Source organism: Budorcas taxicolor, chromosome 24 (assembly GCF_023091745.1).
Source record: "Budorcas taxicolor isolate Tak-1 chromosome 24, Takin1.1, whole genome shotgun sequence".
Classification (NCBI taxonomy): Eukaryota; Metazoa; Chordata; class Mammalia; order Artiodactyla; family Bovidae; genus Budorcas; species Budorcas taxicolor.
This window is the reverse complement of record NC_068933.1, coordinates 42,337,216-42,361,763: the sequence shown is the minus strand read 5'-3', so window position 1 is coordinate 42,361,763 and position 24,548 is coordinate 42,337,216. Positions and strand designations below refer to the sequence as shown.

Here is a 24,548-nt window from a genome sequence, read left to right as displayed (position 1 = left end):
AATGAAGTCATTTGTATCTTAAAATGGTTCGCCAATGACACATAATTTACAAACATATTAAAATATACAGTTACAACTTGCTCTTTCATTTCAAATTTACAAGAGAAGCAGAAGTTCAAAAAGCAATTTCCTTAATTAAAAGGAATCTGATATTCAATACACAAATGAGGTCTCAGAGCCATTAGATGAATGAATCCAGCCCATTCTTCACGCTCCTTTGTGGTTTTCAAAACTAGTCTCCCTTTAAACACTTAGAACCTAGTGGCTTCTGGATGAGAGTCCCAGGAGAGTCCTTTTCCATTATGAGACCCTTGTATTAGTCACACAAGTCATCATTTAGTAGAGAAAGGACATAAAAGACAACGTAGAGAACACAGTATTTTGTGACATTCATCTGAGGCTTTTTGCTCCATGACAAAACCAGTGGTCAGCTTATTAAAGCATTATGTACTATGAACTTCTTAGCTGAAGCACACAGCAGGCATTTAGTGAGGATCTGTCATTTAATAAAATGATGTGGACCTTGGGCCTATAGTTTATGAGTTACTCTTCTTAAAGGCACCTGTCATCTGCTTTCAAAGTTGACATGATTGCCACCTTAAGCTGGGTTCCCTTGAAAGCAGGCCTAAGGCAAGAATGTGAAGGTGTGTGGTTTATTTTTTGATGCTACCCCAGGAAGAACCAGGAGGGAAGCCAGGAATTAAGGTGCAGAGAGGGAGGGAACAGATTAACCAAGTTTCGACGTGAGGATTACCCCTGCCAGAAACTGGGGCTCGTCCTTCTGGGAACCTCTAGGGGGCAATGCCTCAGGGTTGTTCCATGAGATGCTGGGGAAATCTAAGGTGTTTAACCACCAAATCCTTTTGTTAGGTTGATGGAAAGGTCTGAAGGTGTTAAGAGCCTGGTACTCCATCCTGCCCAGTTAGGCCAAAAACTTTTCTCTTCCTACAGCCAGAGAAAACCCCCTTGTGGTACTGAAGAGGCATGGGTAAGGTGCTAACAATGTGTATTAATATATTAATGTGTATTAATATATACCATTGTATTATATGCTGTGGAATTACACTAGCTATTACATATAAACATAGTAATAATTAACATTCTATTATATAAAAATTAGTTAAAATAATTCTCATAATATTTAATGATAAAGTAAGCCAAGTATTATCATCACCACTGGTACTTTATCCAAAAGGAACTATGTTTAGCTACCCTAAACCATGCCAGAAAATCTGACTGTCTGTTGTACTAGGGTTCTCCAGAGAAGCAGGAGCGGTGTGATATATGTATAGCTGAATACAGATATAGAGATGGAGAGGGAATTACAGAGACAGATAAGGAACTGGCTCACACGTCATGTTTACAGAGGCTGCCGAGTCTCGAGGTCTGCATGGGGAGCTGGCAAGCCAGAGAGCCAGGAAAGACAACAGTGTGATTCCAGTCAAATGACGCCAGGCTCCAGATCCACAAAGAGCCGCTGTTTCAGTTCACGGCTGAAGGCAGGATGAAACCAAAGCCCCAGATCAAAGGCCATGGGGCACAAAGAATTCTCTCTCTTTTGGAGGAGAAAGCCAGTCCCTCAGTTCAATGAAAGTCTTCAACTAATTAGATGAGGCTGACCCACGTTAGGGAGGGCAATCTGCTTTACTCAACCTACCAACTCAAATGGTAGTCTCATCCAAAAGCACCCTCACATTCAGTCATAAAAGAATGAAACTGGGTCATCTGCAGAGACGTGGATGGACCTAGAGACTGTTATACAAAACGAAGTAAGTCAGAGAAAAATAAACATTGTATATTAAGGCATATATGTGGAACCTAGAAAAATGGTACAGATGATCTTATCTGCAAAGCAGAAACAGACACAACACAGAGGATAAGCATATGGGCACCAAGAGGGGAAGGGGGAGGTGGGATGAGTCTGAGATGGGTTGGTGCTTATGCGCGGTCAGTGCTGTGTATAAAACAGGCAACTAATGAGTGTAAGAAACGCCGCGGGAAGAAAGAGCCACCCCTATGGACCGTTGATCAGGGCCTTTATTGGGCGGTCGCTCTGGGGCAGAACTCCCGGGGGCGGGTGAGCAAGGAAGCAAAGGGAGTCTGCGAGGTATGAGGGGTGGGGAAGGGTTTTATAGCCAGGGCCGGGCTCCCATATAAGGAAGAAAGCGCGGGCTCAGCGGTGGTTGGTGTCCAAGGGCTCTGTGCAAGCACCTGATTGGACGGCTTGGTTGTCAGCCCGCCTCCGGGACTTGTCTGCAGCACTTTTCCAGGGCATGCCTCAACACGCCCGGGCAAGCCTCAACATGTCCGGGCATGCCTCAACATGCCCGACCTTGCCCGACCTTTCATCCCGGCCTTTTTGATATAGGACAAGGGGCGCCAGTTCTCTCTGGCTACTTCCTGCTGAACGGGGGCGGCGAGGGGTAGGGTGTGGCCGGGATGACAAGGGGCATCTGCCGTTAATTTTGTCACGGAGTGTTTGTTGGAAGCCCTTGGTACTGGTGTCGCAGCATCATCAGCTGGACCGCGTTGAGCCGTTGTTTGATAAAGGCCAAAAGCTTATTTAGGATACAGGGCCCGAAAGTCAGAGCAGCAGGAGAATGATGAGCGGTCCCATTAGGGAGGATAGCAAAGTTGTCAGCCAAGGGGAGCTCTGGAGCCAGGACTCAAACCAGCCCTGCTGGGCCTCCCTCTCTCTCTTCCTGCGTTCTAGCTGTAATCGTCAGCAGCCACAGCGGGTGATGCCAGGCCAGCATCGGATCGAACTGGACTGTGGTCTCTCAGTCATTCAGGAATCGACGACAGAGGGGTCCGGGTGATGGTCAGTTTGGTCGGCCCCATGAGGGTGGAGCGGTAGGAGTGATCAGGAGAAGGGGTCGGGGCCGGGGCCACCCCTGTCTCTGGGAGACCCGGGGGAGCTCGTTTGAGTCGGGTCAGGTGGTACCAGGGCTCGTGTCCCAGGAGTTTGGCTGCTATAGGAGTGGTGAGGATTACAGTATGGGGTCCCGTCCAGCGAGGCTGTAGTGGGCGGGGACTCAAGGCTGTTAGCAGCACCTGATCTCCTGGGCCAGAGGCCGGGTGGGCCCCTCGTCATCTGTCGGTTGTGGCAGGACCCGGTCTGCGTGTTCCCTCAGCAAGGACCGTAGGAGGGAGAAGAGGGGGAGGTACCCCGCGAGTGGGGGAGCCTCTCCCTCGGGGAGGTGAGTCAGGAGATGGGGACTGCCGTAGAGCAGTTCAAAAGGGGTCAAACCTGTTTTGGAGTGGGGTGTGGTGTGAATGCGAGTGAGCGCCAGAGGAAGGAGGTCAACCCAAGATAGCCGCAGTTCTGAGGCAAGCTTGGTCAGATGCGTCTTGATGATGCCGTTCACCCGCTCTACCTTGCCTGACGATTGGGGCCGATAGGGGATGTGGAGATGCCAGTCAATACCCAGGGCCGTAGCCACCTGCTGAGAGATCTGCGAGATAAACGCAGGCCCATTGTCAGACTGGAGAGAGTTTGGCAACCCAAATCTGGGAATGAGATGGGCTGTCAAGACCTCCGCCACCGCCGCTGCCGTCTCCCGGGCTGTGGGGAAGGCCTCAACCCATTCTGAAAAGGTGTCCACCAAGACCAGCAGACAGCGGTAGGTTCGATGTCTGGGCATGTGGGTAAAGTCTATCTGCCAATCCTGCCCGGGCATATGTCCCCTCAACTGGTGAGTCTCCTGTGGGGGGTCGGAGTCCTCCCTGAGGAGAGGTGGAGGTGCATGTTAGGCAGGATCGGTGGACGGCATATATGGTCTGTCTGAGATGTAGGGGAGAAAAGACAGGGCTGAGAAAGGAAAAGAGAGCCCTTGGTCCGATGTGGAGGGTCTTGTGGATTTGGGATATTATGGCCTTAGCCTGGCGCTCAGGAAGCACCAGTTTATTATGGAGTAGTATCCATCCCGACGGGTGCCTCTGAGCCCCTGAGGGAGTATGGTCCATGTGAGTTGTGTGGTCAGCTGGGTGTCGGGGTCAGTCCAGGTGAAAGCAAAGAGGAATTGCCAGTCGGGGTGGAGTGGGATGGTAAAAAAGGCATCCTTGAGGTCAATAGCGGTGAAATGAGAGGTCTGAGGAGGTATGGAAGAAAGGAGGGTGTAGGGGTTAGGGACGAGTGGATGGGCAGGGACCACCGCCACGCTGATCAGGCAGAGATCCTGCACTAGCCGGTAGTCTCCTGAAGCCTTTCGAACAGGGAGGATGGGCGTGTTACAGGGGGAGGTCATGGGGATCAGGAGACCCTGTCCCATGAGACGGTCGATGATGGGCTTCAGCCCCCTGAGGTTGCGAGTAGACAAAGGAAACTGGGACCGGGCTGGGAAACAGGTGGGGTCCCTTAGCCGGATGAGGACTGGAGGGTGGTGCCAAGCCACGACCGGGACTCGGGTGTCCCAGACCTCAGGATTAACAGAAGAGGTTGGAGGGTCAACAAGTAGCATTAGGAAGGCCCCTGACGTGGGAGCCGATCCTGGAGCTAGCTGAAGAGTGGCCTTCAGCTTAGCAAGTATCTCTCTTCCCAAGAGAGGAGTAGGGCAGGAGGGGATGACCAAAAAGGAGTGGGTAAACAGACAGGAATCTAATTGACAAGATAATGGTTGGGTTTGGAGCGGACATGAGGGTTGGCCGTCAATGCCCATAACCGAAACCTGGGAAGGACATAGAGTGCCTCCGAAAGAGGGAAGGACCGAATAGGTAGCCCCCATATCAACCAAAAAATTGATGGACTTAACCCGCTACCTGGAGTGTTACCCTGGGCTCGGCTTGGGTTATTGGGGTCCCCGAGTCTGGGCGGCGTCAGTCACCGTCGAAGCTCAGCAGCTCCAAAGCCGAAGGAGGGCAGGAGGTCTCCCTGGGGCGCTCTGGTCCCCGGCCCCTAGAGGTCGAGGCCCGAGAGGCCTGGGGACAGTCACTAGCCCAGTGTCCTCGTCGTTGGCGCAACGGGCACAGCTTGGAAGGAGGCCGCGGATTGGGGCACATCTTGGCCCAGTGGCTTCTTGGCCGCACTTGAAGCAGGCCCCCGGAGGGGGGTTTTGGGGCCCCGAGCCCGCCACCGGCCGCAGGGCCGCTACCAAGGCCTGGGTTTGCTGGTTTAGGAGGCTTGCCTGAAATTCGGCCTTTTGCTTGAGCCTTGCCTTTTGGCTGGCCTCAGCAGTTTCCTCGTGGGCATTGTAGACCTTAAAAGCCATTTTTACCAGGTCTCGGATAGGGGTCTGAGGGCCGTCCTCAGCCTTGGCCAACTTTTTTTGGATATCGGGGGCAGACTGGGAGATAAAATGATTGGCCAGGGTGGCCGCCCCAATGGGGGACTCAGGGGACAGCCTGGTGTATTGGACGAGGGCCTTGGTCAGCTGATTAAGGAACATGGCTGGGTTTTCGTCGGGCCCCTGGGTCACCTCATCTAGTTTGAGGAGGTTTACAACCTTATGAGAGGACGTTTCCATCCCATCAAGGATACACTCTATCATATAGCGTACTCGCAGCTGGCCACCACCCTTTTCCTGGTAGTTCCAATCAAGGTCAGTGTCAGGAACCACCTGAGCCCCCGGGGGGCGCTCGGGGGAGGGGTTGGCATAGTGCCGCTGGTCGGCCTGAGCCTTGGCTGCCGTCCAGATGGCCTGCCTCTCTTCGGGGGTGGTGGTAGACCCCAGGATGACATACATGTCCTGCCATGTCAAGGCGTAGGCGCGGGTCAGACCAGTAAACTGCTTAATGTACTGAGTGGGGTTGGAGGAGAAGGAACCCAGTTTGGCCTCAATCTGTGCTAAGTCTTGGAGGGAGAAGGGGACATGGACTTGGGCTAGACCCTCAGCTCCGGCTACTTGTCGGAGAGGGAATAGCGGGGCTGGGGGAGAGGGAAGGGAGGCTCCCGGAGGGTTGCTGTGGGAGCGAGTGTGGGAGCTAACCGGGGAAGGGGAGGGAGTGACGGGGGGAAGAGAAGGATACAAGATAGGGTTAAGGGCCAGAGGATCCGGGGCCGGTGGTGGAGTCTCAGGGGCTGGAGCGGAGGTAGGAGGGGCCAGAGTGGAGGGGGAGGGGGCAGGAACCAGAGTGGAAGGGGCAGGGGCCGTGGGAGAGGTATAGGGAGGAGGGGCCACCAGATCTTCCGGGGGAACAGAGAAACCAGAGGACTCAGAGACGGGAGGAGCTGGCTTGGCCCAGGAGGGTGGAATCGGGGGAGCCAGGGTAAGCAGGATTTGGCAGGGAGTGCACGTGGTGCACAGGGTGGGGCGAGAGCGCAACGCCCAAAAGGCCTGAACATAGGGGACCTCAGACCATTTTCCCGTTCTCTGGCAGTAGTTATCTAAATCATGGAGGACATCAAAGTCAAATGTCCCTGTGGTTGGCCACTGTGAGCCATTATCTAGAGGGTATTGAGGCCAGGCTTGTGAACACAGAAAAGTGAGCTGCTTGGGGCGGATATATCCCTTTAGTCTTAGGGTCCGCGGGTTAGCCAGCAGGCACTCTAAGGGGGTGGAGTATTGGGGATCGGGTTTGGAGGCCGAGAGCGTGGAGGCAATCCCTGCTGCCCGAACGTCTTCGGACATGCCAAGGGAAGCCGGAGGTCCGTGCAGCCGTTCGGAACGTCTTCCTCACGAGCTGGGGACCGGGAAGGGCCGAAGCCGGAGGTCTACTCAGCCGTTCGGGACATCTCCCCCACAAGCTGGTGACCGGGAGGGCCCAGTAAGTGCGCACCCGTTACTGGGCCCTAGGAGGTGGTTGCCAGGGAGGCCGGGCCCCAAAGCCGAAGGGACTTACCCCGTATCCTGCCGTCCGGGGGGTTGGTCAGCCGCCTGGGTCCGGGGCTACCGCGGCGGTGGAGCTCGAGGGGGCCTCAACAGCAAGTGCTGGGGGCCCTCACCTCGAGCCCCACGTTGGGCGCCAGATGTAAGAAACGCCACGGGAAAAAAGAGCCACCCCTATGGACCGTTGATCAGGGCCTTTATTGGGCGGTCGCTCTCGGGCAGAACTCCCGGGGGCGGGTGAGCAAGGAAGCAAAGGGAGTCTGCGAGGTATGAGGGGTGGGGAAGGGTTTTATAGCCAGGGCCGGGCTCCCATATAAGGAAGAAAGCGCGGGCTCAGCGGTGGTTGGTGTCCAAGGGCTCCGTGCCAGCACCTGATTGGATGGCTTGGTTGTCGGCCCGCCTCCGGGACTTGTCTGCGGCACTTTTCCGGGGCATGCCTCAACACGCCCGGGCAAGCCTCAACATGTCCAGGCATGCCTCAACATGCCTGACCTTGCCCGACCTTTCAATGAGCGCCTGCTGCATAGCACAGGAACTCTGCTCAGAGCTTCATGGTGCCCTAGATGGGAAGGAAATCCAAAACAGTGTGGGTATATGTGTATACGTATATATACATAGTTGATTCACTTTGTAATACAGTAGAATCTAACACAACATTGTAAAGTAGCTTATACTCTAATAAAGATTAATTGAAAAATAAAAACAAGCAAAAAAAAAAAAAAAAACAACCAGAAACAAAAACAGCCTCACAGAAACACACAGGATAATGCTTAAGCAACTACCTGGGCAACTCATGACCTAGCCACGTTGACACATAAAATTAACCATCACATTCATTTAACAAATGGAGTACCCAGTAATTTTTTTTCAGATTGAGAACTGAAAATACTTACATTTCTTCACACTTTCACAAGAGAAAAGAGCTAAACCAGAGAAAACAATTATAGGAAAGAGTGTTTGAACTAGCCCCCACCGAAACACATTATGAGAATAGCTGTATTTTATGCTCACACATTTCCGTCAGTCCAACTGGTTTTTAGGGTCAAGGGTCACAGATCTGCAGTCAAGGGTGTTTCTAAGAGCTCTGGCCAGACCACCGTGGGAAGAAACACCAACTTCCTTATATATACATTCATATATACATATGACACAGAGGTTTCTATAATGAAGCAAGAAATTCAGAGGCCAACCTGCTTTGTTGATACATCAGTGACCTAAACAACCCTGACATTTGAGTTCCTAGATATATACAAACACATCAAAATCTAGTTAATGACTGATCTTTATTGTGTATAATAAATCAGGTTTTACCTTTCTAAATATTAACCGCTCCACACAGTTATCTCTGACACCCTCTGCTTAAATCCAATAGGTCAAAGCGATTAGGACGCCTCACTTTCAAGGTCTGTGTTCTTATTGGAAATCACAATGAGTGAGTGTTCGCTTCTCTTGTTCTGGGTTTATTCACCAGAAATCAGTGTCTCACCACAAACTTTATCAGCTAAATGTGATAAATACCTAGTACCTCATTTGTGTGTGTTTCTAATACTTTTTGTGGTAAACACGATATTTTACCCAAAAAAGCAGAAGAGAAGACTTTGCAAGGGGATGAGAGGAGGGTGCTTTTCATTATTTATTTTTATTAATTATTTTCTTACCTAGATGTCAGGTAAAGTTAGTCAGGATCTCTTCCTGTTCCTGGGATGTAAGAGAAAATAAAATAGAAATATACACTCCTGTGGTGTTTACATTCAAGGGCCAGAGAGGGAAGACAGAAGTAAGTCACTAAAATATAAGTAAGTGCTCAGAGAAAGGCAAGCTGTACAAGAAGAACAGGAGAAAACTGACTGCTCCAAACCAGCAGCCAGGGGAGGCTCAATGAGCTGTGCTAGACAGATAACAAAGGCCCGTCTAGTCAAGGCTATGGTTTTTCCAGGAGTCATGTACGGATGTGAGAGTTGGACTTATAAAGAAAGCTGAGTGCTAAAGAATTGATACTTTTGAACTGTGGTGTTGTAGAAGACACTTGAGAGTTCCTTGGACTGCAAGGAGATCCAACCAGTCCATCCTAAAGGAAATTAGTCCTGAATATTCATTGGAAGGACTCATGCTGAAGCTGAAACTCCAATCCTTTGGCCACCTGATGCAAAGAGCTAACTCTTTTGAAAAGACCCTGATGCTGGGAAAGATTGAAGGTGAGAGGAGAAGGGGAAGACAGAGGATGAGATGGTTGGATGGCATCACTGACTCAATGGACATGAGTTTGTGTAAGCTCTGGGAGTTGGTGATGGACAGGGAGGCCTGGTGTGTTGCAGTCCATGGGGTCTCAAAGAGTCGGACACGACTGAGCAACTGAACTGAACTGAGACAGATCACCTGAGTGAGCACTTGGGACAGAAAATAGAATGGATAACAGGACTAACTCTGAACTTCAAGACTGTAAAAACCTAACTTTAGGTTATTAAGTGCGATTTCAACAGTAGCAGCGTCTGTGATATCACCGGGCTCTCTACACTTACTCACCTGACAGATTTTCTTAGAGTCCCGAGTGAGAGCCTGGAATGGCCAATAGCCCATCATGGCAGCCCCTCCTGTTATCCGGCAGGTCATACAGACCTCTGCAGCTGCAGATGCCGGCATACACATCCTCACACTGCACCAGAAACTGGAACATGCCAAGGAAGAAGCAGCGTCTCTTGTTTAAAAATTCAGTTATTCCTGCAAATTTCCCCATGATCTGTGGAGAGTTGGGACATATGTCTTCTTCCTCCCTAATGTAGCACACCACAAATTAGTAGTAAAAAATCATTTTAAAAGAGCCAGACACCCTTTATGTCCTGACTTGTATTTCCGGGTCTCACCACTTTGATTAGGTCATTCCTGCAACAACCAACTGTTGGAAAAGTCACCTGGTGGCACACCTTCTGCCCAGGGCTTAGGTCGGATGCCTGCCAGAGACTGCCAAGATCAACCTGAACTTGCAGGAGCATTAACACCGCCAGGGGAGTGGTTCCCAGAGTGTGGCCTCTGGATTAACGGTCTCAACATCACTTTAGACCTTGACAGAAATGCAAATTCTCCAGCACTACCCAAGACCTACTGAAACTCAACAGAGAGAGTTCAGCAACACCAGTAGAAGCTCATACCCTTGGCTTGGCTTTCCTTCTTCTCTATTCTGCTCTTCCGCGCCCCATGCTTCAATTCCTTGGGAGTCACTTCCCAAAATAAAATAAGTCCTTGTCTCATGCCCTGTGTCTCTGGAGAAATCCATGCTAAACAGCACCTATTCCATCAGTCTCAACACACAAGCTTATTCTCCCACGGATCTCAGTCTTCTTTGCAATATCCACTTGCTCAGTGCACAACTCACTCCCCTCTGATTTTAACAAGTACTTGTATTTATTTCCTTCAGTTTGTTCCTAATATTCAGTAGGAATATTCCAGCTTCTGCCAGAATCACCATTCACCACGTCGTAAGAGCACTCTTTCTGTTTTCATTCCCAAATGAACACCTTCTAACTCCCAAATTCTTCAGTATCAGCATTCAGATCATTATCAAGCAATCAGCATCACTATCCACGGCAGGATAATTGCTACTAGAATATAACGTCCTGGTGACATCCGAGGTGACGTCAGCCGCGTGTCCTCTGGAAAGTAGGACGGCACATGGCTCATTGTGTCCCAGCGGGACTGCTGATTAAGAAAGCAAGACCCTCACTCAGTTTGCAGTGGTAAGCTTCTTCTCCCTGGAGTGTTCCCATCCCCTAGAATTCCTTCCAATAAAGACTCTTCCTGTGATCATTGGTTTTTTAGGACCCTCCCTACTGTTCTCCATAGAGAGTGCACCAATTCACACTTCTGCCAACAGTGTAGGAGGGTTTCCTTTCCTGCACACGTTCTTCAGCATTTATTGTTTATGGATTTTTGATGATGGCTATTCTGATTGGTTTGAGGTAACACCTTACTGTAGTTTTGATTTGCATTTCTCTACTAATGAATGATATTAAACACCTTTTCATGTGTTTATTGCCCATCTGTATGTCTTCTTTGGAGAAATGTCTACTTAGGTCTTCTGCGAATTTTTTGACTGGGTTGTCTTTTTGATATTGAGTTGTACTAGCTGTTTCTATATTTTGGAAATTAAGCCACTCCTGGGCATATATTCAGAAAAGATGAGAACTCTAATTAGAAAAGATACGCACACCCCCAGTGTTCAATGCAGCACTGTTTATAACAGCCAAGATATGGAAGCAGTCTAAATGTTCATCAATAGATAAATGGATAAAAATGAAGTGGTACATATATACAAAGGAATATTAGTCAGCCATAAAAAGAATGAAACAATACCATTTGCAACAGCATAGATAAAACTAGAGATTACCATACGAAGTGAGGAAAGCCATACAGAGAAAGACAAATATCACGTGATGTTGTTTATATGGGAAATCTAAAAAAAAAATTATACAAGTGAACTTATTTACAAAACAGCCCACAGACACAGAAAACAAACTTACAGCTCCCAAAGGGGAAAGGGGAGGTGGAAGGATACATTAAAAGCTTGGGATTTACAGATACACACTAGTTAGTGTATATAGAAGAGATAACCAATAAAGATCTACTGCGTAGCACAGGGAACTATTCAATGTCCTGTAATAACTTATAACGGAAACTAATTTGACGCTGTACACCTGAAACTAACACAAAACTGTATGTCAACAACAGTTACATGTAAACAGTCTTCATTTTTTAAAAGTAAGAAAAAGGAAAGGGTTTAGTGAAACCTAGGTCTTCTATGATCAGGAAAGAAAGGCACCAGCAGTCAAGCAGCCAAGAAACAAAGGAGGGAAAATGGACAGGAAGTGTATTCAACTCCAGGCCCACTGAGAACCTCCACAGCCTGCTTCAAAATTGCTGAGACGAGAGAGGAGCATCAGATAGAAGTTTGGGGTGTATTTCTCTTTTCCTCTTCTGTCCAGGACATTTGTGTGAAAAACAGTTTAGAAAAAGAAATAAGATCAATCAAAAAGGGTCTGTGGAAAGAAAAAAAAAAATGTAATGAAGCCTGTATTCCACGCTGTCACTGTTGTCACAGCACAAGCAAGAAAGAACGGGATTGTTAAAGCAGGAGGAGAGGTGGGCTCCAGGGAAGTTTCAGCCGAAGGAGAATTCTAGATCTCAGCACCTAGTAACTTACAGCATCCTGATGTGAGATAAGTCATCTCACCCTTGACTGCCACTTTTGCCTAGCTCATTTATTACAAATGACTGGAAACCCAGAGCATGTGATTTATTTATCTATCAACTTGCTAAAGTCCAGACTAACCCAGAGAGAAAACAGGAATGAGAAAGCCATCTATCATTTTGAACTAAACACTTGTTACCAAATCATGAAAATTCGTCCTTTATCCAACCTACATCCAAGATCAATAGTAAAAGGTCATGTCTTGGGACCAAGGTGACTTGAAGGCTTCCACCAAATCTCCAGCCTTCCATGAACTTGAGCTCCAATCTTCAGAGACAACGGGGCACAGAGTTTCTCAGCAAATGATCCAATTACTTTAATGCCAATGTGAAAATTGTGACTCCGTTAATTTAAACTATTCATAGTTTCACTGTGAATAGTTCAAGTTTTATTTTGATTCTGGCTTTTAATAATTACTGATAAGTATGCAGAAAAAGATACTTTGGGACTTTTTATTACCATATTGCCTATTACTACTTCTGTGTTTTAAAAAAATCTGCTTATTGTAAGCAGGGTACAGTCAATTGTGCATATTGGATTTAATTTTCTACTAAGCAAATAAAAATGCCTAAATGCAATTTACAGATCTTCTTTTTTGTTTTTTTCAAATACTGTATATGTATATGTTGGTTTCTAGTGCCATCTGAATGACCCCATGCTGAAAAGGTTTCATTCTGCATTTCCAAACTATATACAGAACCCATTAAAAGGAAAAATGTAAATCATAACTTAGATAGGAAAGAAAATGCTCCAATCATACCCCAATGGTTTTACATAACCAATATGTCTCTGGCCTCATCAGCCTACAACTATAAAATAAGGTCACGTTTTCTTTTGTTTACCAAACTGCTACAGCAAAACCCTTTCCTAATCACCAGCCGTTCCCCCCGTGACCTTCAGCTATTTCTGAGGATGTCGCAAGACGCTCCTCGCCACCTGTGAAACCGGGAATGAGCCCCCGACTCTGACCCTCCACTTCTGGGGTCTTCGTCCTTTGACCACTACTGCCTATGACCTGGACCATATCAGCAAGCGTGTGACACAGCTGCCTTCCCCCACCAACTGCTGCTGCTCCCAGACTTCCCCTGGGGAGACCCTGACCCTCCAGTCCTGCTCCACAGGCAAAGGACAGGCAAGGGCCGCTACTGAGCTCCCCAACATCTCAGCAAAGAGATCTAAGGCGATTCAAGCTCACTGCGAGAAGGGAGGAGGCCATCTTCACAGAGGCTCCGCAGCACCTTAGAAGGAGAACTGGAGGTGAGGTATTCACAGGGCTATAGGGTCTGGGCTCAAGTTGGTTAAGGCCTATCTTTTAAGGTGGGAAATTAGCTGTGATTGGGCGAAGTCTGTGACCTGATAGCTTAGATCAGTTGATACAGAGCTGAGACTCTGGAAGCAAATACCGATAAGTAAATTGTTAGATAAGCAGGCTGTTTGCCTTGGTGAGCAGACTACTGGCTCTGATCAATTAATCAGTGGAAATCTCCCAAAGCAAACGGCTGGGTTATTTACTGGCACACCATCTCATCTTTCCCAGGCAAAGGCTTCCTGAAACGAAAACCTGATGTTAACATAGGTGCCCTAGGCCTTATGCACATATTGTTCCCACCAAAGGGCTTCGTTTCCCCTCGAAGTCCAGTTTCCCGTCTCACTCCTGATTGGCCTCACTCGGCGAAGGGCGGATCATTCCTTTCAGAGCCTCAGAATCTGCCCAACTGACCCTCAGCCTTATTTAGGAAAAAGAAGGAAGGAGAGAAGGGAGGAAAGAGAGGAGAATGAAGGGAGGCGGAGGGAAGGCGAAGAGAGGGACACACTGTCACTGAGCTCAGCCTTTCCCGCAGGGACGCACCATCACTGGGCTCAGCCTTTCCTGCAGGGACGCACCGTCACTGGGCTCAGCCTTTCCTGCAGGGACGCACCGTCACTGGGCTCAGCCTTTCCCGCACCCTCATCTCCTGCCCACACTGCACATGGGGGCTTCCCCCGTGGCTCGGTGGGCACAGAACCTGCCTGCAGCGCAGGAGACACAGGACACGTGGGTTCAATTCCTGGGTCGTGAAGGTGCCCGAAGGAGAAAATGGCACCCCCTCCAGGATTCTTGCCAGGAAAATCCACGGACAGAGGAGCCTGATGGGCTACAGTCCATGGGGTCAGAGAGTCAGACTTGACTGAGGCCACACACACACAAACTCAGTGTGGACTTGCAGTAAGAAGCCCTGACTCCCACTAAGGGTATGGTCTCGCCTTAACCCGACGGCCCAACAGGAGGGTCACATTCGTACATTTCCCAGTTTCTGGTCCCGTTGGTCTTTTCATGGTCCACTTGTAACCTACATTTTCTAGAAACTGGACATAAAGCACATGTTTTTTATGCTTCTATGAATATATTCCTACCCAGATTTTCCTTCTAAGCATCAACAAAGAGATTTACTCTAACTGTGGAGGACCACGAGAATCTTCTGCTCTGCAATTCAAAATTTGATTCTAGGTAGCATATTAATTTTTTAAAATCCTCACCTTAATAGTCCAAAGCAAAAGAAGCCTAGAACAAATAAATATATACCAATCTAAATCAAGAAAATAAAAGCTATTCAATACATACTTTCTTTTACCAGCTGCATTTTTAATCCATTCAAGGAAACAGCCTATCCCCAAGCTAGAGCCATTCATTCACATGTTTAAAATATGAGTTGCTACCCACTGATGACTTCAGTCAATGCCTGTCAAAACCATCCGACTCTAGGATATAAATTCTGGAGCCACAAAAGCACTAAGGTCTATGCAACATTCTATTTTGTTGGGGAAATGCTTAAAATTTCAAAATCAAGAGACAACTGGGGTATCTTGAAATTAACTCCACAGGGAATAACCTCCTGGGAAAGACATGTCCAAAATGATAAGTTGAACATGCACATGGACTGAGACGAGCATTACTATTTTTTCTGAGTCTACAAGCCCTTTGAAGGCAGAGCCTGTCCCCAGTACTAAACGGAAAATCACTGTTAGACGCTTGATAGCTGACTGAGTGAATGAGTGAGTGAGAAACTTGCCGTCAGCGGCCTGGGCTCTGCACTCTGAATCTGGCCGAGACCTTGGAGCCGCAGTCAGGTAGAGCTGCATCACGAGGAAGAGCTCTTCATTTTGGAAACGCTGATGTAGCAAAGTCATGGGACTTTCTAAGCTCCACAGAGAAGCGACTGACCATCAGATGGATCTAGAAATAGCGGAGCAGGCCAAAACATCCGCAGACCTGGAGAAAATCCCTGGGAGAGGCTGGGAACCAGGGCAAGCCTAAGCGGTGGAGAAGAGCTGGAACATCACACTGGGCTGAAGCTGCCCCTCCCTCGGGAAGCACTGTTAATCCAGACAAGCTAGGCCCTCAGACACTGTCCACACCTTGCAGGGGGCGGGAGAATTTGGGGATCCTGCCTCCCGGCATCTTACAATTGACCGCAGTGGCAAGTGCAGAGAAAACTGCAAGGTTGGGGCCTCTAACCATGCAGCAGGTACCCTGCCACTGAAAGGAGAAACCTTCTCAAGCTTCTCTTTTCTGGTGAAAAGCAATGTGATAACCCTTCAGAATCCTTCAGGACTCGGGTCCCAAGCATTGCTGTTGCTAGTAGAAGACTGTCGTCTCTCAAGTACTGCAGGATGATTAATCCTGACTTCAAAGGAAGCAAGGGCTTTGACTTGCCCCTCACCAACAGCTAGGCTTCACGGTGAACACGGCAAGTTCCTTACCCACAAACCTTCGCCTTAGGAGCCTTCAAAGATGCGAACATGGTCCTGTAACCCAGCTGTCATACTGTACCTTTCAAGGTACCATTCTGTAAAACTAAAAATGCTTTCTTTATTTGTGTGTTTATGTACTGTTTGTATGAGAAGTATTATAAACCTATCACAGCGCAGCACTGTTAACACAATATAGCTGATTGTGCTAGTTGGGGATGTAGGCTAACCTTGTTGAGCTCACAGACAAATCAGTCATGAACACACTCTCAGAACAGAACTCTTTTATATGTAGGGGACTTACCACATATGCTTCAGAACGTATTTAAAATCTGATCCTAACACTCCCCATAGGAGCTATTCTTATTGGGACGTCAGTATCCTTCTCACAAAAGCAGGAACAGAATCATCCCCTCCCGTGGGAGAACCTACAGACGCTTGGGCCAGATCTCAGAGAACTCATCTCAGGGATTTCTTTACGGCTCCCTCCCTTCCTTCTCTCTCTCTCTCAGGTCCCCAAGGCTGTGATTCCCTACTTTGGCATCACAGAAATAACATCTTGCGAGCTTCTTTGAAAACTGATTCCTGGGTCCCACACTCTGACTTTCTGGGCTGCTGGGAAGGTCCAGGTGTCAAAAAACACTTTAGGTGACTCTAATGTACAAGTACTCTTGGCACATACTCTCTCCCTGAGCTCACACTGAGGCTGAAACAGAAATTAGCAGAAGAGACCCTCCCAAGAGCAGAACAAAGGCCTGGATTTACAGTCAGGTTTTACCCCCGGTGGAATGAAAGCCTGAGGCTGCGGAGGAGGCAGAAGATGAGGGAAGGGGCGCAGGAAAACAGGGCATCCCTGACGTGGGGGAGGCAGCTCCTGCTATAGGGGATCCGAGACTGGGGTGGGGGGACTTCCAAGGCCAGCCTGCCTTCAGCGAAAACACTCCCCTCTGCCCAGAGTCAACCTGCCAACCAAGGGTACTAGATGCTTATCAGCCCTCCAGACAGCAGGGGGGATTTTAGACTTTCTGTGTTAAGATGCGGGCATGAGGAGAGACCCACTTCTCACAGAGATATAGGGGCACAAACAGAACAGAGAGTATCACTCACCATCCGGTTACACAAAGGGTTAAGTCACAGCCCATTGCAGCCCACCCGCTGGCCACAGCGCCCCCTTGGGGGGATTCAAGATGGAAAAAACAGGATGAGGCATTCCATGCTTCAGACAAACTAGCCCTGAGGCAGTCAAGCTGCAAACCTCAGGAAGAATTCCAGGACCCCAGGTTCACGCGCCTTCTCCTACTCAGAAGAGCACGCAAGTTATTCTGAGACGCCGTCTCTCTGTGACTGCATGCGTGTACGCTCAGTAGCTACGTTGAGTCTGACTGTACTGGGACCCCATCCTCTGTCCGTGGGATTTCCCAGGCAAGAACAACACTGGAGTGGGCTGCCATTTCCTCCTCCAGGGTACCTTCCTGACTCACGGATCAAACCCACGTTTCCTGTGTTAGCAGGAAGTTTCTTCTACCACTGAGCCACCAAGGAAGCCCTTCTTTGTGGTTAGCAGTCATCTTTTTACCAAGATATATGCTTTACTACATGTATTTCCCAGCCAAAAATCCGTACATATACACACCTATATATGTACATATGCTGTCTCCCATCTCTTCAGACCAATTACTTTGAGTTGCTTCCTGGGCCATACATGCATGTTCAGTCGCTCCTTCATGTCCAACTCTGTACAACCCCGTGGACTGTAGCCCCCCAGGCTCCTCTGCCCATGGGATTTCCCAGGAAAGAACACTGGAGTGGGCTGCCGGTTCCTCCTCCAGGGGCTCTTCCCGACTCAGGGAGGGGACCCAGCTCTCCTGCACTGGCATGTGGGTTCCTAGCCACTGAGCCACCGGGGAAGCTGCTCCTGGCTCGTCCACAGTCACACTCTGACTAAAACTTCAACCCACAGCTCTCATGTTGTGTGTTTCCTTTTAGTTGACAGATGGAACTTGACCTTGCTGGTGAGGAACGACCTGCAGGCTCACATTCTTTGCTTACATTGTGCAACATGAGCCACTGCAAAACCTGCAGCTTTGCATGTGGACTGTTTGGAGTTGAAATCAATTACAACCTCACAGACACAGGAAAAGATTTTCACCTCTCTCTTAACTGCCTGAAAGAACTTGGAGGGGGAGGGCCTGTACCAGGAAGAGAAATATTACCAGCGACAACATTTTATATGAAAAAGACTTATCTGCATGGCCTGGCAAACATTTTCCTCGTATCTTCCTGTGAACTGTCTTTCATCCCAGCCCCAGACTCTGAACTCTTCTCCTTAGCTCAGGATGGCGGATAAGCCTCAGTATCCCGTCTCTGAGTCTCTTTATTTTTATTGGACTCCCATAATACTAAGTTTGTTTTTCTCCTGTTAATCTTTCTATAATTATTACACCAGTCAAGGAACTTAGAAGCTCTTTACCCCCACAACATCAATTCACTAAACTCCCAGCACTGCCATAACTCTTACCAGAGCTTCACAGGGAAGGCAAAACATTTTAAAAATCCACAATCTCAAAAATACCTCAAGAAGTTCTATCCCACATTCTCCTTCCAACCATAAAAAATTGTTCTGTGATGTAGAATATTTCAGAGAAAAACCAGGCACACTTAATAATGTGGTTTTATTTAGTGGCTTGTTAACATCCACAGAGAATTTCAGATACCATGGGCTAACTGGTTTAGGCTCATTGCAATCCGGGAATACTTTTCCAACATGGTTTATTCAAATCTAATCCATTCCTGGAAATGTAGCAATCTTAGGCTGTGAATTTTCAGATAACGGCAGGTTCTATCCCATTACTTTAAATGGAAAAGTAAGGATGTATTCCTAGCCCATCCAAAATCCCCAACACATTTCCCCAAATATCACTAAAACCAGTAGACATCTCAGTAACAGTACACCAAGGAGCTCTGCAGATGCGAACATTTAAAATACCAGTTACTGAATTATTGAACACTTCATGAACTCATTAGGGGGAATGTTTATATGTAGTACTTGTGATTACAAACAGTATTAACCGTAAAATATATTTTTCTTCTAGTCTGCCACGAAGAAGTATTCACTATATGGACACAACTGAAGTGACTTAGCATGCATGCACATATGTAAAATGAGCAGGATGTTCAAGACACCAAAGGACATCAAAGCTACCATCTAAATTGGTTGGTGGAGCAGCAGGAGATGGTGCTGGAAGGGGAAGATGAAATGTGTCCAAAATCAAGCAAAGCTCCATGCAGGGTGATGCTGGCTCCAGTCCACAGGGGCGCACTGACTATGTGGTCACTTGGAGCTGCGCCCCATGGGGCCCAGAGAGCTGGAGTATTTTCACGACCACCCAGACCTCACGGACCTTGGTTAAGGGCTGCCTCTGTGATGAGGATTCCCAGGTACTTCTGACTCTCCTTGCATTCAGACAAAGCAGATTCTGGATGCCTGCGGGTGGCAGCCCTTTGACACTGTGGAGCTGGCTGATGGCGGAGCAGGCACCCAGCATGACATGTTAATATAGTCCCTCCCTGGCCCCTTTTCTGCGCGGATGCAAAACAAGCGTGCAGAGATGCAGTAACTTGTCACCTGGTGACTGAGGCGTCCAAGCAGAGTCAGCAGGGCCTTTGACTGCCTCCTCCCTTATTTTAGTACTTTTGATCACATAAGTCTTCTCAGCTTTCACTTTTCCCACCAGGAAAGCCTAATTGCTTTGCAGTTCACGCACACAAAAGCAATCCACTGATTCTCCACTTGGATGCCTCAGGCACCTGTCTTCAAAACTGTCCCGTTGCATTTTGTTTCTCCAGCCTTTTAACTTCAGTTGAGGAGAAATGGTCTTAAGCTTTCAGGGGAACCACGGATGCAGTTTTGCACGTGAGGAAGACTTACTTATTCTGCAACAGTGCCTTTGCTGTGGCTTTGGGCTGGCTGCTTTGGTGAGAGGAGCCCAGGCATGTCTCTGGCACTAGTTGACGATGACTCCTGACCTCATGTTATCGCCACAAGGCCTTCTTTAAGCCTTTCTACCTGAAAAAGCTCTCCCCAGATCACTACACCTCCTCCACCAGACAAAGCTCCTACGTGTTCGTCTTTAGAAACGGTTCCTTTCTAAGGGACTTTTTAGAGGCTCCTTCAGAAAGCTTTAGTGAAGCTTCCCCCACCCACTTCCATCCAGGTTGGGTGGGCCTGGGTGCTGCAAAGGCGTGCATTATTCAGGCTTCCCTTGTGGCTCAGCTGATAAAGAGTCCGCCTGCAGTACAGGAGACCTGGGTTTGATCCCTGGGTTGGGAAGATCCCCTGAAGAAGGGGAAGGCTACCCACTCCAGTGTTCTGGCCTGGAGAATTCCATGAACTGTATAGTCCATAGAGTTGCAAAGAGTCAGACACGACTGAGCGACTTTCACTTTCACTTTCAAAGGCCCTTAACACAGGACCTATTATACTGCCTGTTCTTTGTCTTCTAGCTTTATTTTCCATTTATACCATCAGATACTGAACACAATACCTGTCTTATTATTGTATCTCCCAGTGTTTGGCACAGGGAAGGTTATCTATAGATAACTGTTGAATAAATAACTTGCAAAAACATTTCTTCCTGAATCGTCCAATGGATTGCTCAAAGCTCTCAAAAAAATTACAGACTGAATCGATTCTTCACCAATATAGTAACAAGCAGAAGTGTTCACATATGAAGCATTTTCAGAGGACTTCCCCAGTAGTCCAGCGGTTAAGACTCCGCACTTTCAGTGCAGGGGGTACGGGTTTGATCCCTGTCAGGAAACTAAGATCCTACATGCCGAGCGGTATGACCAAAACAAAAATAAATAAACAAAATAGCCTATAAAAATTAAAAGTACATTCAGCTCACCCTGAAACTCAGAAGGCCACTTGGGCACATGTCATCTTGGACACAGAGGCAATATCCTTTCCTGCAACCACTAATAAACTGTAGAGCTACCAGGAAAGAATTAAGTGCTAGCTTTCTCATGTGTTCAAACACAATCCTAATAAAAGTCAAGTCAGTCAGTGCCGGAAAGAACAAAGTGAGTATTAGTACTCTGATCCTACCCTGCCTACAAGTTTGGCTATACTTAAACATATAGACTATCTCCATCTGTGACCTACTAATCCTACTTTTTGTATGAGCATAAACATTTCCCACAATTCAGAACTGCCTCTGGACGCGACACTAGACCACACCCAATGACTGTCACAGAGGCTTTCTTTAGCTCCACTCCGCTCACAGATGCTCTTCAAACAGACGGACGTGGCTGTGGATCGCTGAGGCCCACGTGGAACGCAACGAATCTAACAAGTCACCAGATTAAGAGCCCATACTGTGCCCTGACAGCCGCCTCCACACAACACTTTCCCTTTTAAAATGGATGATCCAAAGTGACACTCTGAATTCCATTTCTGGTCATAAAATGGTTCAGAGAGCTGAGCAAATTCCATTCATAAAATGTATCACAGCTAAACTGTTCCCATGGTGATGAATTTTATTCTCACAATCAACAGATTCTTTGAAAAGGATACTATTTTAATCACATTTTCCCTCTCAGTCTTTTTCTCAGCCAACTGGAAATCCTCTGCTGAGTTTAGCTAGCCTTGCCTGAGCTTGGCTCCAGATCGCAAGCTCTGTTTATCTCTGTTCCGGTGGTTCTTAACCTTCTGGGGCCAGTGGGCTGCCTGGAATTTGTTCTTCTCATGGGACAGCAGATCCTCAAAGCCACAACCCAAAAGCACCAGCCTCTGCTAACAACCTACTGACTGAAGCAAGTCAAGGAACACAGAAGTACAGTCACCCCTCAGCAGCCAAAGTCCTGGATGCTCTCTTCCCTTATATACGATGGCTTCATACTTGTATCTAACCTACACATACCTTCCTGAATATTTTAAATCATCTCCAGATTCCCAATACTATCTATTACAACATGAATGCTATGGAAATAGTTTGGGGCATTCAGCAAACTCAAGTTTTGCCCTTGGGAACTTTCTGGGGTATTTCCCCAAAAAATATTTTGATTCAGCATTTGATTGAATTTGCAGACATGTAACCAACAGATACAGACGGCTAACTGTAGATCCATCTTACATGGAGTTGGAAATAGAGTATGTGTTGAGCAATGACCTAATCGACCACAAGTGATCTGCATAAAACCTCTGCTGCGCTGCTGTCTTACTGTACGACAGGCTTGACACCACGGTATGTCAGATGAGGCCGGAGGCGTAGGATGGGACCTGCAGCCCATATTAATAGTAATCATAGTCATAACGATAGTTACCGCTGACTACAGCAGGACCCCATAGGCCATGATGACAGTACTTACTTACTTTCCCCTCATGGAAACTCTTCTCCATCTCCTTCAATGTCTCAGCTCTATGTCTTTGAACCTGATCCTTTTCCCTTCTGTCTTTCTCATGTAACCTTATATTTGTCCCTTTTTGCATGAGTTTTAAAAAATTAACCCAATTCAGTCTATTCATTGAGCCCCAAAACACACATGGGTTTTGGACCACTGTTACTGGGAGAGAGATATAAAGAGGAGAAAACCAGAATGATGGAGTGATACACTTAACGGTGCACAGCAAGGTTCAGAGAGGCCATCCTTCTTATTATACCTACATATAAAGGTAGAGCCCTCCATTTAGAGCTCAGAAGTCATCTGCCCTCAGAGGAACAGATCCAGGGGAGCACACTCCAACATACATTCATGCTCATGGCCCTGGGTCCCGTCTCTGGGCGCCAACACCACAGATTTGGGCCGACGTGATTTCTTACCAACACCCACTGCTAGGGCAGGAGCTCCGTAAGCGCAGCTGTGATTCTGTCTTATAACTGTGCTGTGCTGTGCTTAGTCGCTCAGGCGCGTCTGACTCTTTGTGACCCTGTGGACTGCAGCCCGCCAGGCTCCGCTGTCCATCAGGATTCTCCAGGCAAGAACACTGGAGTGGGTTGCCATGCCCTCCTCCAGAGGATCTTCCCAACCCAGGGATCGATCCCAGGTCTCCCACTTCGCAGGCAGATTCTTCTGAACCACCACAGAAGCCCAAGAATACTGGAGTGGGTAGCCTATCACTTCTCCAGGGGATCTTCCTGACCCAGGAATTGAACCGGGGTCTCCTGCATTGCTTCCCTGGTGGCTCAACTGGTAAAGAATCTGCTTTCTGTGCGGGAGAACTGGATTCTATCCCTGGGTTGGGAAAGGGAAAGTACCACTCCAGTATTCTGGCCTAGAGAATTCCATGGACTACAGTCCATGGATTGCAAAGAGCCGGACACAACTGAGGGATTTTCACTCACTTTCACTCCTGCATTGCAGACGAATGCTTTATCAGCTGAGCTACCAGGGAAGCCCCATCTGATAACTACTGTGTATAAATGCACTGCCTCTGTTTTAAGATAATTTTGTGGAATTAATAAACAGAAGAATGAATGTTGAAAGTAAACAGAACAGAAAACGTGCACCAACACCTTCTGAGAGCAACTCAAGGTGAAAAATTAACAACAGAAGTGCTTCCAACTGAGCTGCTGGGAGACAAGGAAAGGAATGGGTGGGCAGCTAGACCGTCTCATTTATCACTATCCCCCAAGCCCATGGAGGGCGCTCAGAAAATGCTGAATATGCATACAGTGAATGAGTCAACAGTGGGTAAGCTAGAGGACACAGATTAGAACTCTAAGGGTTTATTTCATTTTAAAACGTGTTCAATGTGGGCTACTTGACTGATTCTGATGCCTATCATCCCTCATAATTAGCTCTCTATTCAACTTCAAATAAGGGCAATGGACCTTCCTAAATAATTCCCTTCCTAAACAAATCCAAGGATGGGGACTTCTTGGCTCTTCCTTAAGTCAGTCAAAGAAACAACACAAATCTCTGCTTTGGACATGCCACTGGAAGTCATCCAATGGCTCTCTTAATTTTAATCATAATATTTTACTCATTATTTCATTAAGCTATTCCCTTAAGGAAACAAAAATAAACATGATTGCTGGCAGCTGTATCCACTTTGGCCCTAAGATGCTGAAGAATCTCTGGTTATAAACACTGTCTCTGTCTGGCAGTGCTTTTCCATGTCCTCTTTCTATTTCAGCCCAGTTTTTGGTAATTCATCTGGTACTCTCGAATGAGAAACAGTCTCCATCAAGCACAAATCCAACAGAAGTTTGTAAGGAATTAATTTACTGACTCCCCTGTGACCCCCAAAAAAGGTGAGATAGGTTTTTTATTGCTTCTGTTTTAGACTTGGGAATCTATGCTTTGTTCTAATGAGCCCCACTTTTCCTCGTCTCCTCTCCTCCTTTTCCTGCCCAATTTTAGGGTGACTCCAGTCACTGGAGAACCCAACCTAATTTTTCCAAGTCCCTAACAACCATCTAGTAGACTCTAACTTACTACAAATAAAATGAGAAGCAAGATGAAATGGAAACATTCTTCCTCATCCTCAGCAAACGCAAGTTACGGATTCTCTCCTAACTCTTGCTTTAAGTGTCTTCAAACACGCCAGCCGCGCATTTGGGAGGGAAGCTAGTACATGGCTCGTCGGGCAGAGAGCCCCTCTTTCCGTGAGTGCTGCTACTTTCTATTTCCTAGATTCTCATCTCGCAAGAAGACACACCATACACTCACGCGCACCTAAAAGCAAGGCTCCACGCACTGAGACAAGCACCGGGAGATATGAAGGCAGAACGGGACAGACCTCAGCGATAACTTAAAAGACCCAGCATCCCTCTCTCAGGAGCTGATACATCTGCACAGGGGAGAGTCAG

The 24,548-nt window shown here is 47.6% G+C and overlaps 1 long non-coding RNA gene across 1 annotated transcript in view; it reads right to left on the bottom strand.

The window, feature by feature from the left end:
* Positions 1-6,943: 6,943 nt before the first annotated feature.
* The window catches only part of LOC128068367 (uncharacterized), a 48,747-nt gene continuing 31,142 nt past the window's right edge, over positions 6,944-24,548 (bottom strand). The window contains exon 2 of the long non-coding RNA XR_008201475.1: positions 6,944-7,323. This is a non-coding gene — a long non-coding RNA (uncharacterized LOC128068367). The remainder of the gene's footprint in view (positions 7,324-24,548) is intronic.